Source organism: Vidua chalybeata, chromosome 1 (assembly GCF_026979565.1).
Source record: "Vidua chalybeata isolate OUT-0048 chromosome 1, bVidCha1 merged haplotype, whole genome shotgun sequence".
NCBI lineage: Eukaryota > Metazoa > Chordata > Aves > Passeriformes > Viduidae > Vidua > Vidua chalybeata.
Genome location: NC_071530.1, coordinates 66,112,565 through 66,131,428, shown reverse-complemented (window position 1 = coordinate 66,131,428; position 18,864 = coordinate 66,112,565). Strand labels below are relative to the sequence as shown.

Below are 18,864 nucleotides of genomic sequence, written 5' to 3'. Positions count from 1 at the left end.
CAGCACAGTTAATGCTTTTGAAAATGAATCTTTGGCTCAAAATTACACTCTCAGACTCCAAGCATTCTTCTGTCAAGTTGGAAGTGCAGTGCATTTTGTTAAATGAAGCTACGTACTGAGAGGTGTCTTGATATTTCCTTTCCTTATGGGCCGATTCTTCAGCAGAGGAGAAGGGGAGTGCTGACTCTCTGAAGCAGTCATATTAATTGAATCTCCTGGTAGGTCCCGTCCTGTCTACAGTCTCAGGGTAGCACCTCTGAACAAGGCACTGCTTTAACAGCTCTGCTTTGACATGGCTCCAAGTAGCACTGGTGAATGCTGGTGACTTGGCTTCAAGCAGAAATTTCACAGAGATCACACATGTGTGAGAAGGTTAAAAAAAAAAAAAAAAAAAAAAAAAAAGCAAGGACAAACCAACCCACAAGAGGTAGAACCTGAAAAATTAGGAAATTATAAGCAAACAGGGAACACAAGCAGGAGTATTGCACACAAAGGGGAGTAAACATATGGAATAAATTAGGGGAGTAGGCAATGGAAGCAAAGCATGTAAATGAGTTCCACAGACACCTAGGTTTGTTGCTACAGAAGCAGGGGATGGGGGAGAAGGATGGAAAAGCAGAGAAGTGGAATTAAAAAGGCCTTCTCCTGATCCCATGGACTTTTCTTATGGTTCCTAAACTCTCTGTTTATCTAGATATTGCTGAGACCCCAGATTAATAAGCACATGGTATTTGTAGGTACCACGTGTACAAGCACACCTGGACATAGTTTCTCTTGGTTTACATCAAACACCCAGCCTGCCTTCTACTGCAAATTGAAATGCAAATGTCTTGATTTCCCTGAAAATTTGAACTCTCATTTTTACTATCCTTCTGAAAGGACAGGGGACAGGATTGACTTATCAAAAGAAAAAAAAAAAAAAAAAAAAAAAAAAAAGGAAGAGAAGAGAAGAGAAAAAAAATCACTAAAGCATGTTCTGACTTGAAAGAGCAAAATACAGTATGCCTATACATGGGAGAGGAACAACAGATTTTAAGATTTTATATTATTAAAAGTACCTTGGTCACAAGCTGGAGCTGCCACAGTTAATCTTATTGCACTGGTTTTACTGGCATTTTAATGTGTTGCCCAGGACTTAACACTATATTATTCACTCAGAGGCTTGTTTCCACCACAGGACATGGAAACATCGCTGCTGTTAGCATGAAAAGGGGAGCCATATAAACACAGTGAAGAGAATAGCCCCTTGTGCACATATACTTTTTATGATAATGCTGTGGAGTTAACTCTTGGGAGTTTTTTCCCCTTGATTCCCACTGTGCTCATTTGTGGTGACAGGATTGTAGCTGCCGCCAGGTTTGACACTCTTGTGCTGGGACCGATGGGATATTGCCCCATCAGCAGGGCAGAGCAGAGGCAAGACAGAGCTGCCTGATGAAACAGAGGAAGTGCTAAATACAGGCTTTCTCCTGGGTTGTGCAGGCTTTTTAATTTATCCTGTTGCTAATAAAGCATCTACTGTAGCTCAGGAATCAAACAAGCCTGGGGAATGGCAGTGGTGGCTGCTGTAGGCAGGAAGAGTCAGGCTTGGCTGCATAAATTGAAGGTTTCACGTGCTCTGCAAGGAGTCTCTTTGAGAGATAAAAGAGGTAGGACACCATCACAGACAATCTGATCCACAGCTTGCACAGGGGAGCTGAGGCTGTCGAATGCCATGCCAGCCTTTCCCAAAGGGAGCTACACTTCAGTCAGTGTGCAGGAGGCTCCTCGCCTGCAGCTCTTGCTGGGGCAGCTCTGACACTGACCACAAGGTTGGACCCCTGCCTTCAGCAGCATCAACCACCAGTGCTTCAACACTTCAGTTAACACAAGTTTCACAGGTGGTACCTCTTTCCATGCATATTCTTAGTTTCTTTCGCTACACGATGAATTTTGGGATAAAACACAGGAGATTTTACAATCTCATTTGAAATGGATCTGTAAAAGGGGAAAAGGACTAAAGAAAAACCCACCACAACCATTTAGGCAGTTCAAATTCACATAACAAGTAGGAATTAGAAGTTGAATGGGAAACATCTATTTTCACCTTCTGCATTTGCAATACCCTTATATTTAAGTTCTGCATGTCTTGAACAGTGAGTTTATTACTATAGTCTACCTCCTGATGCCAGCAATACAAGCACAGGCATTGTGCCTGGCATGTTGGTGGGATTTAATTAAAGCAAATTTTATTCATGTTTCCATCCATGGATACAGGACAAATCCTTCTTTGCACCCAATAATCTAAAAAACCATTTAAAAGGCACTTGTAGTTTGTTTCCTTAAAAGTCACACCCTAGTGCAAACTGTTTCATGTCTTCCTTTTATTCTATATGTGTATACCATGTGTATTTCCTCCAGTATACTGGAAACTCTACACCACTCTATAGAGGGGAGTAGAGAAAAATTATTTACACAAGAGTTTGAAAAGCAAGAGGCTTGCATTTCTCTCCAGTACTGTGTGGGGTGGGATGTTTGGCCTTGAACAATGTCTTTTAACAAGTTGGTGCTTCAATTCCCCTCTCACTAAAGGACTAACTTCACACTGTCCTTCAAGTCCACAACGGAGGTGTTATGCACTGTGAAAGCACAGCACTCAGCTTTTGCTCCTACCAAAGCTGCTCTACTGACAAGTGAAAGAGCAGAAGTTCCTGCTTCCTCCATTCAACGCTGCTCTTTGCCCCGTGACCCAGACAGCCTGACCCCAGGGTCTTTTCCTGCTAACAAGACCTGCCCAAATAGAGACTAGTTTAGGGTACGTCATCTGAATGGGGGCTGCGGGCCATGGATTTCCCAGGAAAACTGCTTCTGTCTTTGTAAGCCCCAGCATGAGTGAAGTTTATCAGTTCTCCTGCCTAAGATGTATTATTCCAATGGCACAAGGATGAGGGGCATGCTGAGCCATGGCTGGGGTTAATCAAATATCATGGTGGATGGACACGTAACCATTTAAAACCTTTGCCCAATCACTATGCAAAATGCCTTGCTGGAGGATCTTTTTTATTTGTTTATTTTAGGGGAGAATAGTATATGTGTGTCTTCTGCTGCATCAAGTGCAAATAATAATGGAAAATGTCTTCCTTTTTTTCCCTGACTTGTTTTCATAAAATATCCTTGGCCTGTGCTTAACAGAAGATGAAATAAAACCCAGTCTTAACAGGATTCCTGTTGAAATAGTAATTGATTGACCGAAACACCAAAAAACAATGGAAAGAAAATTCCTTTTTTTAGAATAGCCAGTTCATAGTAGCTGGCAGAGGAGCTGCTTCTGGATTTTGTCATCCTGTTACTAGCACATTGCTGTGTCTCCACATATAAGCACTGTTTTAGAAGGTACAGCCAGATACAACATTAGTTCTACTTTTACAGTCCGGGGACTCTTAAAAATCCCTAAATTCAGAACCTGCCTATCTCCTAGCCCCAAGATGTCAAAAGTCCGAGAGCCAGAAGCACTGGACTATAACACTAGAGCAACACAGAGAGATCTAGATAGCCACATCTAAAAGATAACAAATATTTGTACCACTCATTCTTCAATTAGTTTTAGGTAAACCCACAAAGTAGAAAAGTCTTGGTAGGAAGACCCCCCTGACATCACTGGGGCCATCTAGCTAATTTCCTGGGGGACACACTGGAAAGGAAACAGGAGCGATTACAGAGCTTGACCACCGTATGTTCCACAAGGTATGATCTCAGATGTTGGGGTGGTGGCAATGCCTCTCTGCATCCCAACAGCATAGGGGCTGCTTGGGTGCATGGCTCCAGAACCGATTTTCCCTCTCCAAGCACAGCGTGAGGGCACATGAAGACTGCAAGCCACTGCTGTCCCCTGACTTGCAGAGCTTCTCCTTGCCTAGATGACTTATCAGACTCACTCAGAACAAAATTTGGAGAAGAAGGACTGATCATGCCCTCACTTGCCCGGGAGGCATTGCTGAACCATCATCAGAAATGGCCTGATTGTTATGAACAAGGGGAAGCACATTTTGAAGAGGCCTAGGCAGGGATGCCAAGACACATCACGCTGCTCAGCTATGTTCAGAGTCCTTTTGTGGAAGTTCACAGGAGCCGCTCAGGGACAGGACGAAGGGCAGTGGCTGGGGAGCCACAGGTCTGTCTGTCACTCAGAGGACCCTATGGAAAAGGCCGCCAGGATGTGTTCTGCCAGCAAGGTTCATGTTGAATACCAGACTGGGGCTGGGGCAGGCCCAGGAGTTTAGGGACAAGCAACCCCTTTGAGGAGCAGCCGGAGAAATGTGACGCAGCTGCAGAAGAAACGCAGCAGTGGATGCATGCAACTGTTCCCACCCTGGACACTGCCAGGGCAACAGCGAGGAGGGAATCAGAAGTGACAGTACTACTTTCTCGTTCAACAGGGTGAATCCAGGACACAGGCATGGCTTAAAATATGACTTTGCCATCACTTTGGGTTCAAACCTTGGTGTTATTTATAAGCAGGGTTGTGGAGTTTGCTTCCTTCCTTTCCTTGAGAATTTTTCCTTCTCATTAATTTTATTGGTAAAACCAAAAGAGAGGGATCTATCGGTAAGGGTATGAGGGATCTCATGGCATCTCAACCCCTTTGTCCAGATCTCCAAATACCAAGGCTTGGGAGCAGCTTTCCTAAAGTGACAAGACTCCCTGAACTGTGTGGGTGCAGACTGTCCCATGTAGATGTCCTATCTGCAGGATCCACTTTTCCATATGTCTGTATTAGATGCTCCCCTGACAAACGTAAACTTGAAAGGCACAGACCTAGAGTACCCTTTTTGTCTTTATTTTCTAGCTTATTCTTAGAAACAGGCCAGCAAGTATTTTTAGTAAAATTTTCACCTGCTTCCAAGTCAGTTAGGCTGATCTTAAGATAAGGACATAGACAAAAAGTACACAGGGATCAGATTTTTAAAGCACTGAACTACCTGAAAGTGCAGAGAGACACCTAGCTGTTTCCCATTGCTCTCAGTGCACAAGAACTGGGCACAGCCAAGTGAATGTAATCCCAGTATGTCTATACTAGAAAAAACAATAGATTAGAGAATGGACACAGTGCCTTTCATTACTGTCAAGTTATCAGCAACTTGCAAGTCATATTTTGCAGCTTAATCTGCAGCAGACAGCCATGTCAACATCGTGGATAAACTAAGTACAGGAGCCTGCGATAATCAGTTATGATCAATTATATTCCTCAAACAGACAACAAAAGCACAGTACTTGTGGACTATGTTACAATCCCACCTCCTCCTACCTATTCCCTATGAAAGAAACAATAGAAAAGAGTGTCATTCCCCCAGGTCCCAGTCTGGTTCCCACTCTCCCCATCACCATTGCCTACATCCCCATCCCAGCACACCATCAAGAGATGAACAAGCAGCCCCACTAAAAATATGCCCCATATGCAGAACACGCCATGAGTGTTCACACTAATAAAAGCAAAATGTTGACAAGTTTGGGCCCTATATGTTGTCAGTGTTTATTCTCATGGCTTAGCTAATTACTCTGTATAACACTGGTTAAAGAATTTACACTTCCCAGTGAGTACTGTACAAATCAAGACTCACATGAGGATACATTTTTACCAAAAGAATAAAAATGCTTCAAAATTATGCTGGCAATGGAATTGCAACCATCATGACAATTAGACACAATGTTAATCAGGTATGAGCAATATAAACCACATTATTTTATTAGCCTAAGAAAGATGGTCAGGCTTCTTCCAGGTTTCATTACCATTTCCTTTAAGGTGATTGATGATGATGATGATGATTTTATTGTTAGAATAAAATTTCTCCTTTTGTTTTCATCTTGAGAATCCAACTTACTATACAACAGGGTGGTTACTTAAGTCCATCTCTCAAGGAATTGCTGCTCTCTCTGCTGCTCCTGTTGCACTGAATTGCTGTTATTTTCAAATCCATTTGTCTGTTGCTACTTTTAATATACTTGTCCTGATGAGAACTGCACTCCACCACCACCCCAAGTGTCATGCAAAGGGGACTAAGGAAACATTCCTCAGCTCCTCCAAAATCAGTGGTTTAGGCTGTGAGCTTCACTTAAGTCTGGTCTTCAGAAGACAGGCAGAGCACTGTAGATATGCTCATCAGCTCCTAAATCTCTTGGGCACCATACCACAAAGAAAGCCACCACAGTGTTAGGGCTGCCTCCAGCACATGAATGCTGGCAGCCCTATCTGAAGCAGAACTTCTTCCCTTGTCAGATAGCATAGCTTACATCAGCTCTGTGCAGGAGCCTTCACAGAAGGATGCAGAGCAGTGCCCATTCCAGGAGTGTGAGGGGAGCACCCCTGCAATGCCAAATGTGGTTCAGCTCACATGGGTTCACTAGCCAAAGACTATGGGATTAGGTAGCATAAACTTACACCTGCAGGTGTGAAAATGAGCTACAGTATCCCTCCCTGTCATGTCCTGTTAGTGTTCCCTGCAAGGGCAGTGGGATTGCTCTCCAGGTGTTCACTGAAAACAGCACATAAATGTTTCAAACACCACTTCATAGATGTCACTCCAAAGCCATAAAGAAAACAGAAGGCAGAAAGCCTGAGCACAAACCCTTAAATAACAAATATTCTTCTCCCCTCTATAGGATTTTAGAGGCTGAGGAGCAATGTTAGCTGAAACTTTCATTTTACAGCCTTTTCTCAAAAATCCAGCATATAACCAGCCTCAGAAATATTTGCGATGTTGCCTGAAGACCTCTTGGATTTACAGGCAATTATTAATCTTTAACTCCAGTAAGGCAGCTGTGCTGCAGGGTTAGTAGGAGTCACCATGTTGGTAAATGATGATTGCGCCGCACACACAGCCCTGAGTGAGTACCCTGCAGTTATGGGGAAAGGTTTCCTGGGCCACTCGCAAAGGCCCTCAGGTTACGAAGGTCTTGCCAGGCAAGCTGGAAAGACCCTTCTACCCTGTGCAAGACAGAATTTAAGGCAGAGTGGCCTGGGCACATGAAGCTTCTGAGGACAAGACATAGACAGGACCTAAGAAAGAAGGATCTATCAGGTCACCCATGTCTTGCTGGCAGCAAGAGTCAGGGCTTCTCTCTGCTCTGTCTTTATACATCGAATTCAATACCTCGAGTAACTCTGAATTGATCCATTTGACCAGCTGAGGAGGGATAAACAGAACTTTTGAGCTAGGTGCATTTTGCTCCCTGTGGCTGCCATGGGATGAGAGCAGAACTTCTCCCCTCTCTCTCTGTTTTGATTTCCACCACAATTATGTCCCTTCTCTGGAGTGGGAGTACCATCCATAGGTCTCAATAGTTTCGGCTGAAGGCACCCCTGCCCATCACTTGCCTTGCTAGTGGACGGGAGTACCTTGGGTGCAGCCCAAGATGCCTGCAGGCACCAAGAAAGACAAAGGAAGAGTGGCAACACTGTGGTCCCTTCACTGGAGACCCATCTTCCTGACACCTGGCCAAGCCTCTCTCCTCTGGAAACAAAATAAATGAGCATTGAAAGAGGTTAGCTTTCATGCTAGCCAAGAAAAAGACAGTTTGCCTACTGTTACGTCTAAGTAACATCAGCCAAATACCAATACCTGAAAACAGCACTGTGGATATTTGTAAGGGGAAAGATCACAAAGTCTTGAAGTCATTTATTAGTCACAGCTTCGAGGGCTTCATCAGACTTCTGCCATACGGTAGGCTATGCTCTGTATTGAGACAAATCACTTGGATTAGACTCAGTCACATCACCTGTATGGACATCCACACTTCTGCCAAAATTTAGGGGGAAATAGGATCAGTTCGGCTCTCAGTAACTTACGTGGTAAATAGGCGGCCTGTGCCTTATCTTGCATTTGAATTTGTCTGGCTCCAGTTTCTGGCCTGCTGTTTTGGAGAAGATCCCTTCTTTGCAAGGTATTTTCTCCCCAGGAAGGTATTGTCATGCAGGGCACTTGTTGCTCACCACAGGATTCCCCTCCCAGTTGGCGGCACCAGCCCCAAAGGCAGAAGCCGGAGTCATACAATCTGACACTAAGTAAATACCCCGGCTCCATTTGAATGGAAGGGCGGTCCAAATGGCCCCCGAAAAAAAAAAAAAAAAAAAAAACCACACTCCACAAAAACCCCTTGCGGGGCTCTGCTGTATTTGTTTTAGTCCGTCTTTGCTACCTAGGGGAAGGGGAAAGGAGAAGATAAATGTTCCTTAGCCCTTTTCTCCACGCCCTTTCAGCCCTGGTCGAATGCATATGTCCCATTCACCCCTGTACTGGCTTTCAGCTCCCCTGGAGCTGAAGAGAGAATAAGACCTCTAGGACATTGTCTCTAAGCTGATAATTGCAGCCTCTTCACTGGCACAAGGCGTCTCTCATGCCATTTTGACCCAAACTATGTCTTTTTTCTGTATATTTTTAATTAGACTCAAGAATGCAGAAAACCCAGCGTGAGATCCTTTCATTCCCCTTTGTTTAATATCTGTTATTATGACATTAAGTGTAGGGTTTTGTTGTGGTGGAGAGTGAAAAATCCCCCTTGGTTCTGCTGCTGTAGCCATGGGTTCGTGTACATTAAAGTGGTCATTTTCGGATTAGCTCTCGCCTTCCCTTTGATGCATGTGAAACGCTGAGCCAGTTAGTTGGAGAAGGCATTTTGCCTCTTTTGTTGCCCTTCCTCACAACCAACGGCAGGGAGAGGACGAAAGCCCCCTGGCTCTCTTAAACCAGAAAGGAATTTCCAAAGTGTTTAAAGCTTTAGTTGCCACTTCTGTCTGGGGTTGCCTGACGAAAAATAGAGCGGGTTTGCTTCTAAATAGAGCAGGCGGCGAGGAGCCTCGTATTTGCTGCTGTTGTCATCATTGCTTGTGTGCCTGTTCACTGGGAATCTGGGAGTCCTGAGGGCAGAACCGAGACTGAACAACGGCACAACTCAAAACTTTTCTCTGGGATAAACGTTTTAATTAGTGCGAACTAGAATTTTGCAGCAAAGGTTTTTTGTTTGTTTGGTTTTTTTTCCCTCTTCTCTCTTCTTTTTTTTTTTTTTTTATTCCTCTTCTTTTTGGTTTGGCAGTTAATGGGAAGCAGAACAAAGGTTTGACTGAACAAATGCTAGATTTCAAGTACAATTTACATTACTCAGGCAGCCCTATGATTTCTATCCATTTACATAAGACCTACACTCTGCACGGCTATTTTTGTGGGATGTCTGATATTTTCTTCCGAGGAGAGAGCATTCTTGAGCCTTCAGCTCTTCCCTCTTTAACCATTCATATCATTACAACTAATCCTAAGGGCTCTTGATTAAAATAAAACTGAGTCAATTGAAAAAAAAAAAAAAAGAAAAAATGGTTAATTACCAAAAAAAAGGGAAATACACATGCGCAACTTTGCTGCTGCTTAGATATCATCCCAAATATTCGTGTGAAAGTCGGGCAAACAGGAGGAAAAAAAGTAGAAGGTCGGGGTGGAAGAGAGGAAGTGTTTATGTCAACATGGCTCAGTGATGGAATAATGCGCTCCAACGTGAAGTCAGAGCCGCGGGGCATGTGAAGTCACAGCTTCTCCAGGTGACAGGTGCTGCAGCAGTTCAGATGCGAGGCAGCCGCTCCTGCTCCCCTCCCGCCCCCGCCCCGGGCATCGGGAACCGGGGAGCAGGGGCTGCCCCTCCAAACGCAGCTCCTCCGCTTGCCATACGGATGGGAAAAAGGGGCTCATGAAATATTCCTGATCCACCAGAATAATTTTTGCCTTGAGAAACCTTGTTTTGTTTTGTTTTGCTTTCCCAGACCCTAATACGTGCCTAATCAGCGAGATATGTTTTAATTTAAAAGCCAGTAGACTGCAGCTGAACTGCACTACCGAAATCCGATGTAAGGATAATTTGGAGTATTTGAAAACGCTGAGTCAGCGGCGGAGCCCATCTCCATGGCTAGATATTGTTTTTAACTCCCGCTGCTGTGTTTCACTTACTGTTATACCGATTGTATCGTGTAATTATTGTTTGTTTTCCAAAAATGTAATTACTTTTTTTTTTCTTTGTTTCCTTTGCGACGTTAAATCTGCCAAATGCCAGACTAAGGCAGCTCCAGAAAATAAAAAAGAAAAAAAAAATTTAAGCTACTGAAAGAGGAGGGGGGGTCGTTTTCTCTCTCTGTAGCCGAATATTTTACCTCTCGGGGACCTTCTTCCATCGACTATTTAGTAAAGATAGCGGCACGTGTAGAACCCCAGCCCGGTTTGAGGAAGACATCGGCTCCAGGGCAGTCCCACGCATTTCTCGGGTGATTTTCCCTCCCGGGCGCGGGATGTGGCCGCTCTGCACAGAGCGATGTGCCGGGGGGTTAATAGCAACGATACCAATAATAACGATAATAACATAAAGCTGTGGAGGTGATTCCAGCCTGGTGCTGGGGCCAAGCTGCACAACGGGACCAGGAGGCCCGGAGCCAGGGGGTGGTCTTGGGGAGCCGGAGAAGACCCCTGCTTGCCCGCCTACCCTCTCCGCAGGCAGACGGTGAGGCTCGGAGGTCTGGCCGCCGGCGAGCTCCGTCCCCAGGCGGGAGCTGCCGGGGATGCTGCCCTGCAGCCGGGGAAGAGGATCGCGGCACCGGCCGTTCGGTGGCAAGTTTGGCCCTGGGGCCGAAAAGAAGAGAGGATGGAGAATGCTGACCTCCTGCTGAAACGTCGCGTTGCTCTTCTTGGGGCAACTTTAAAGGCTCAGTCCGGAGCGGGGGAAAGGGGGGCAGCCCTGGCGTGCCAAAATGCGGGGCGCGCTTCAGCTCTCACTGTGCCGGATGTGTCCAGGCCAGAGCTGGAGAAACCAAATGCCCAGACCAGTGTTCAGCAACGCGCCAGGAGGGGTTACTCGACTTTCCCTCCTCTTTAATGTAGGTTTCGGCAAGAGTGACATCGTGTAATATCGGCTCCCCCAGTAAATTATACCTACTTTAGTCAAAACGGTGCAGAAGGGTCAGATCCCCCACACGCCAGCGAACCTTCCCTTGGCTTCCCTGGCACGTCCCCCCGAGCAAGAGCTTGCGGGCAGCACCGGGGAGGGACCGGGCAGCTGAAGACACTTCTCACCGCACCAGCGTCAGACATTGGTGCCGGGCTGATTCTGGAAAGAGGATGGATGGGAAGGGTGGGAAACCTCGCCCTCGCCTTGCCTGTGTAGGAGGATCAGCCGCCTAACTCCTGTCCTCAGGAGCGGGGGTCTGGGGTTTCTCAGCACGGAGAAACAGATAGACCCTGAAACCGCAGATTTTATTTCTGGCTAACAATGCTCCCCCAGCCAGCGTTTGTGTGCGAGACAAGTAATTGTGCTCCCTTGCTTAAATAAATCATTGATGGGTGAAATTACACATGCTCACTTAAAATGTAATGTGATTAAGAGATTATGGGATCGCAGTTAATATGTTGCCTCACAGCTTCTGGACCCAATTCCTGACACCAGAAATCCATCAGCCACAACTGTCCCTCCTTGCGGGGAGGCAGCTCCTCCTGCCACCGGCAGCCGTGAGGGCTTGGCTGGGAGGGAGGACCGGGGGTCCCCCCCCTCTGCTCCCCGTAGGGGGCCGGAGAAGGTGAGAGGGAGCGTAAGGTTGGCGTTCAAATGAATAATAACTTCTTGCTGTTGTTGTCTGGGGGGAGGAGAGAGAGGAAAAAAAAAAAAAGTTAAATGGAAAGGCAGGAGACAGGGGGTGGGGGGGAAACGAAGGGCTGGGGCTTCGCCTGCAAGCTTATTACCTCTCATCTGAAAGCTGCTCCATTTCCTCACACATCGGGTAAGTCCTTTATCATGAGGTGGCACAAGCCCTGCCGGGGGCTATTGGTCGCCCCGAGGAAGGAGCCGGGATGGCAAGCGGGATCCTATCATCAGACTGCATAATAACCCCGGGCTCGCCACAGCTGCGCTGTGACCCTTTGTGATGGAGCTGATAGCGCTCCCGTGAAATAATGTCCTCCTTTTGGGTGTGAAATCACCATGTTTATTAATTGAGCTAGACATGAGGGTTACCTTTTTCTTTCCAAGCCATGAAAATTTGTGATTCAGGGCAAATGGTTCCCCCTTCCCCCCCAAGTTGTGTTGCCAAGGGGTTGAGAGAGAAGGACCAGCTGGGGAGAAGAGCTAGTTTGGAGGGTCGAGAGGGACTGAGCTTTACGGCAAGTCCAGAGTAGATTCATGCACAGACGCCACACACCTCGCTCAACCGCAAAACCAGCCCTCCACTCCGGGCAAGCACCGCAGGCAAATACCAAGCTCATTTCCAAAGGATGGAAGCCGGGGTGGGGAGGGATGCGCACCCCGGCTGTCCCGCGTGGGGATGCGCAGCTCCCCACGCCGCGGTTACCGCGCATCCCCACACACGCACTTTAGGAAGTGGGTAGGTGGGTCGAAAGAGTACGGCGTCTCTCTCCACGTGCACTTTTCTTCCTTTTTTTTTTTTTTTTTTTTTTTTTCTTTTTTGCTTTGCAAAAGGCTTGTAACGAGCTTATTGCAGTATGTGCTTCTGGGCCAATAATACTTGTATTTAACCTAATTAAAGCCGACCTTTTAAAAGATCTGAAATATAAACACGCCTTTTTTTTTTTTTTTTCTTTCCCCTCCTTTCCTACTCTGGTTTAACAATTTAATGTTTGACTCTCTGGGCTGGAACATGCAACCTTTCACCAGAGCACGAAGAGAGGGAGGGGAAAAGTAGCAAAAACCTGCGAATGAGGCAGAGGGACTGGCTTTGCCCGAGCATCTGCGACACGCTTCCAGGTAGGCAGCTACCCCCACCCTCCTCCGCCTCCCGGGGCCACATTTCTTCTCCCCTCACTCCCCCACTTCCTTATCCTTCTCCGGTGGGCAGGGCGCAGCAGGCAGGGAGCGAGCTGGTTGCCGGCCGGGAGCCGGAGTGACAACCTTTGCCCTACTGGGGGTCGGGACCCACGCGGGGACAACCAGCTCCGGAGGAGGGGTGCGGAGGAAAGAGAAGCGCTTCTCCCTGCGCGCCGAGCAGCCGCGTGATTTTCAGCCGAGCGCTGCCTGCCGGGGGGCGGGCGCAGCTGCGTGGGGCCGGACACGAGCCTCCCACTGGAGGCAGCGGTACTCCCTCCCGCCTGCCGCTTCCCGGCCGAGGTGGGGCTGAGCTGCGAGGCTGAAGCAAAGCCCCTAAAATAGCTCGATAACGAGTGTGTGCGTTAATGCCCTCTACGCCCATCACACAGGAACTGAACGAGTGTGTTTCCCGTGAAAGCCCATCCTCGCACAATCTCAGCCAGTTTTTTCCGATCAATAGGAAATGTAAACATTTTTTTTTTTCTAGGGCAAACCCGAATATGCCAATTTTAATATTTTTTATTTTACTATTTTTTTAACTGTGTAATCAGAATTATCCTGGGATTATTTTTTTTTTCCGCTGAATGACATTACAAAGAATTTTGTTAAAGAAAGCCAGACTAATTGCTGCCAGAAGAGTCTTTTCATAGAAAAGTCTGGTTTTCATAAGGCAGTTTCTGTGGATGTTGCGGTTAAATACAAACGTAGTGGAATAATGGAAAGGCGATTTTTTTCTTTTTTTCTAGATAGATAAGGGATAAAGGCGATTTTTCTCAGCAGCAGGAAAGACCCACGCTTTAGTAAAAAAACTATTCGGGGATTTACGGGGCACGCACTGAGAGGAGCAGATGCCGGCACACTCCCGAGCGGCCGGGTGTTTGCCGGGCGGCTCTGCCCCCGCGGCAGCTCCCCGGTGCTCTCGCCCCCGGCCCGGCCCGGGTGTCGCGGCAAAGCCCCCCGCAGCTCCTGGGTCGGGGCTCTGCGGGCTCCCTTGGAGCGCAGGGTGGGGAGGATGGACGGACGGTAGGGTGTGAAATGCGGCCAGCCCGTCGGTGGCCCGACGCCCCGTTCTCTTGTGAAAGTCTCGGTCCTCACCTGCGGCGAAACCAACAGCGCTGACGGGGGAGGCAGGACCCCCACCCGGCGCTCCCCCGTCCCCGCCTCCCAGCAGCAGCAAGGCGGACAGGATAACAGGCAGCCTTAGGGAGCGCAGCGGCCTTCCGGGGAAAGGTGGGCCCGGGATCGGCCGCGGTGCTAGCCCGGGGTGATGGGGGGAAGCTGCTCCCCATCAGCCATCCCAGACAGCTGAGCAAAAACAAGAAGTGAGAAGGACCTGAAGAGTCCCGCAAGGATGTAAAGATCGCACACATTTTTCTCTCTTTTTTCCCCCTCTTTTCTTTCCTCTTTGATTTTAACCGTCCTGCCTTGCTGTTCTTTTACTCCCTCAGCTAGGGGGTCCTAGGTAGAATTTTTAACCCCCTTCGCAACATCAGAAACAGAACAGGATTCCCTTCTCTGAAGGAGAAGAGAACCAAAACAAAAAAAGTAAAAGACGAAGCCTTTCCCTGCAGCAGGGCAGAGCCTGCCCCACCGTGCCCGTCCTGGGTCTCCAGGCGGCCGGGGAGGGCAGGAGCATCCCTGCTCCTCTTCCGTGCCCAGCCGCTCTGTCCCACCGGGCTGGGGCTGGCTCTGCCGGGTGAAAGGGGAAAATAGGGATGGAGGCAGATTTCTGCAATAATCTCCCATTCCACCGATCACAGAGAGTCGCGGGAGTTTTCCAGCCGCTAATTCTCAGCCCTTCCCCTATCACCAGCAGCACAGCCACCGAGAGGTGGGGGTCCACACGCCTCTTCATAGCCTAATGCCCGCTTGGACTACCGGAGCTCTTCACCGTGACAGGGAACAGAGCTCCAGCACCCCGCGGGATGGCTTTCCTCTTTTTTTTTTTTTTTTTTTTTTCCCACAACAACAACATCATACTTTAACGCCTTTGCAGACAGAGCAACCTCAGTAGCCCGGTGCTGCTGGGCCGCTCTTTTGTTCCCGGTGGAAAGACCCGATCTGGCTCGGCTCGGCCCGCCAGGTCTGCGGGGAGCCCGGTCCTCCCCTCCCTCCTCTTGCCGGAGCGGCGACGTGATAAAAGGAGACAGGGCTCTGAAAGGATTTGATTGAAATGGCGTGTGCCAAGCTGATGGGAGCCAGCGAGGGACAAAGCACCGAGGAGCCATGGACACTCGAGCAATTATTCCTCCACGCTGAAGGTGGATTAGTGCAATGGAAAGAAGCATATGTTCGGCCTGGGGCGACACTCCCCCTGGCTGGGTTTAGAGAATGAGAGCGGAGAAAGAGGCTGAACCTGGAATATCAACTATCCAGGAGACAGCCCACCCCACCCCCTCTTATCCCAGCCTCTCCAAAAGTCTCAGGGATGGAGACATAAATATACACACCCATAAAGATAAATAGATAGATACGAACAAACAGGCAAACACCCAAAAATACAGATGAACACACACCTCTAGGTACAGCTGCATGTGCACACGGTGCTGGCATACCAGCTCTGCACAGATAGGCAGGAGCAAGAGGTGTCCAAGGTGAAAAACCTCCCTGGGTACGACAATGCGAACAATTAAACAGTTGGCCTCCAAGAAGGTCATAGCAGCAGCCAGTTCTGCTGGAGGCTCCAGTTTCCCCAGACCTTCCCCAGGAAACTTTCCAAAAGCAGCTGCAGCAAAGAATGGGTGATCTTCATACCGCCTACTATAGCCATGTCCAGGCCCTCCTGGAAACACAAAGCAAAACCTCAGTTGCCCCTTTTCTTTTAAGCCATAGCCACCTCCTGTTTTCTTTCCCTTTCCCTAGCTCCCTGCAAAACCCCATCCTTTTTAGCAGGACAGCTGCGAGCTCTCCCAGGGACATAAGGATGGGAAGAAACCCCAGCAGCTAGCCTGTCAGTCCCCATCCCAAACATCAACATGCCAGGATGCTCACCAAGGCTCCCTGGCAATGGGACACCCATCAGCTGCTGTCCTGGATCATCTACACCTATACACAGGCTCCAAAACTCAGGCAGGCATAGCAGGAGCACATTTTTAGCACTAGTGAAGTGTAGCTCACTGGGCCTAATGAGGAAAAAGAGCACTGAGGCCAGGCACAATCCCTGCTTTCCTCCCAACACTGCCCCACTGGGCTCCCCTGGCCTGGGCACACCAGCACATGCCACAGTGTTGGGTGTCTCCCCAGCTGTTCTCCAAGCCATCCCACTTTGCAGGGCAGAGAGATGAGCTCCACCACAGGAGAGGAGGAGACAGGATAAGCACAGGGAACAGCATCCAGCAGCAAGGTAGAGGGCAAGGAGGACAAGCTGGAGGGAAGGGTGCCTGCCAGCAAACTTTAATGGCAGAGAGGGAGAAAGAGGGAAGAAAAGGGAATTGCAGCTCTTCCCTTCTCCTGGGAGCCCCAGAAATGCTCTGCTCTACCATGAGAAATATACCCCAAATATTTCACATCTCTGCTTCTTTATCCTTAGCTTTTGGGATCAGGATGGATCACACACAGAGAGGAGGGGGCCAGCTCTGCCCAAAGCAGTGCTGAGGCAGGAAGTTCTGTGGGATGAACAAGCAGGTAGGAACATAACCAAAAACATTGTATAGAAGCAATATACATCCCTCAACCTGTGAGTGTAACTGCACAGCTCACGCTCCCACAAGGAAACAACTCTCCATTCAGAACCCCTGTATCTGCTTTTAGTCAAGCATTACAAAGAGAATTAACCATACCACAGGCAGCAACAGCAGTGGGGCTTGAGAGCATCTCTGGACAGAAAAGGTCTTCATGTAGATGCAGTAGATCTCCTATAGAAAATAGGATATGTGTGTATGTGCACACGACATGCTCAAGGAACAACATGGTGAAATGGCTTGCACTTCACACCTGACAGCTCTCCACCTTCCTGCTGAACACAAGACAATTTTTTCCTCACCTAGGCTATGCTTCCCCAGTTTACCCTTGCCCTGGTTTGAAGATCTGCTGTGCAAATTAGCTCTGTGACTACAAACAGGACAATAACCATGGAGCTTGGAGTAACTTCAGGGCCCTGTTTTTGAGAAGGAGGGACTCACGGGGAAACCACAGGCTCTGTGTGCCAGCATGTGCCTTGCAAAATCAGAGCCTGAAAAAGAAGTGCCACAGGGAACCAGCAGATCCCTCCTACACTACCAGAAAGCTCTCAATAGTCTTACCCTCATTTCCACACTACATTCACTCAGTGAAGATGCTCTAACTGCTCTGTTGGTATGATAAAAATTTTGGGCCACCAAAGTTAAACTCAGCATAAGAGAGATATGTCTACAGTTGTTGTAAGAGGGAATAAAATGCCACAGATTTTTCACCTTCATATCTATAGCACCAGAAAGGAGTAACAGTTCAAGGATACAAATATTTACCACCATCATGAGCTATATATCTGTTTACCCTGCCTGAAATATCAGCTGTTTCATTCACCCAAGCCTAGAAATTTTAACTGGAAGAAAAACAAGGCTATTTTGTTATTCTGAAGCCAGTAAGGCTTTGCTAGTGATGTGTCATAAAATACTTTCACTTTTCCTCTGTTTCTAAACACTTGGTTTAAACTACTTCTTTTTGGGAGTTTGGAGTTACTAAACTAAATACTGCAAATGGAGAGGCTGCAGCCTATGCAGAATAAATGATTTAAGAACTGGGCTTGGCTGATTTATTTTTTCCTCTGTATTGGAGATAAAAAGAAGTAACGCATTCTAGTAATCCCTACTCATTTTCACAGCCATTCTTGCACCTGTAACTCAAATAATGAAGCCATTTGTTATTTATATTGCACTTTCCCCTCCATTCTCGATTTCTAACGATCTGACCCTGCTTTATGGCCCTGACAAAGCCTGAAACCAGTGTGGACTTCCAATAATTGAACGATATAAGGAAAAATCTTTAACTGGAATGAAGCAGATGTTAGCTTCATGCAGTTCCCTAACTTGATTATTCTTTGGCCACGTTAGACAAGCATTAGTGATTGATAATGATGCTAATTAACCCCTTTCCTTTCCAAAACAGTAAACCAATGCCAGCAGGATTCTGCAAACAACACACACAAAGTGTATACCAGTATCTGTTCAAAGTGGATCAGGGACAGAACTTCATTGCCTGGTGCTCGACAAAAACCTTATCCTGCTGACACCAAGCTGGCTCCAAATCCTCTCAAGGAGTTATCAGCTCCAGCTGCTTACAGGGCAGGGAGCAGAAACATAGCTCTTTCATGCAGAAAAGGTGCACGGGACAAAATCAAAGGCACCATTTATTTTTTTATACTCCCAACCTTTCACATTAGATTATGGAGCCAGTTTAAATCACTGTGCCCTCACTAGCTGATCCCTGTTGGAAGGGCACTAGTTATTTTAGCTACACTTTCCTAACAGGAGGGTTGAGGCTCTGGGAATCTGATCTGGGCTGAGATATTCATGTACCAAGGAGGCAAAGGGAAGTACACATTGTGGAATTTAAATAGGAGGCAGAAGATGAGTAAACAAACAAGGAGCTGATCTGATTATACAGTCAAATTTATCATGGACAATAAAGAAATTGCCTTTAAATGTAAGGGTTTGGATAAATGAATACTCCTAGCAAGTGAATAAAATGTATTCAATTAACTAAAAACCTTGTGCACTTCTGAACTGAAGTGGAATCGACTGTAATTGATTTATTTGAAACCAGAGGTTAAGGACTGAATTAGCTAAGTACAACTGGGTATTTCAAGCCACTGACTTCTCAAATGTCAAATCTCTTCTATTTTAAATATTATTTCAGCTGCGGGGCATTGCTGTCCTGATGGCTGTTCCACCAGTTAAATCTCAAATTATATTAATATTTGATTTTTGGAGGGTGGGGTAAAATACAGTACAAAGAGGAGGGCTGTCCTTGTTCACGGTGAAAGAGCACCAAGCTGTATTTTGGTTCACATGTAGGAATTAGCTCAGCGTGGCAGCAATGCTCTAACATTCAGCCACCACTCACCCT

The 18,864-nt window shown here is 47.3% G+C and overlaps 1 long non-coding RNA gene across 1 annotated transcript; it reads right to left on the bottom strand.

Annotated features, from left to right (window-relative positions):
- Nucleotides 1-11,346: 11,346 nt before the first annotated feature.
- Nucleotides 11,347-11,842, bottom strand: LOC128792672 (uncharacterized). The gene is made up of 2 exons (XR_008432503.1): nt 11,742-11,842; nt 11,347-11,635 (listed from the first exon to the last, which is right to left on the bottom strand). It is a non-coding gene; the product is annotated as an uncharacterized LOC128792672 (long non-coding RNA).
- Between the last annotated feature and the right edge of the window lie 7,022 nt (nt 11,843-18,864).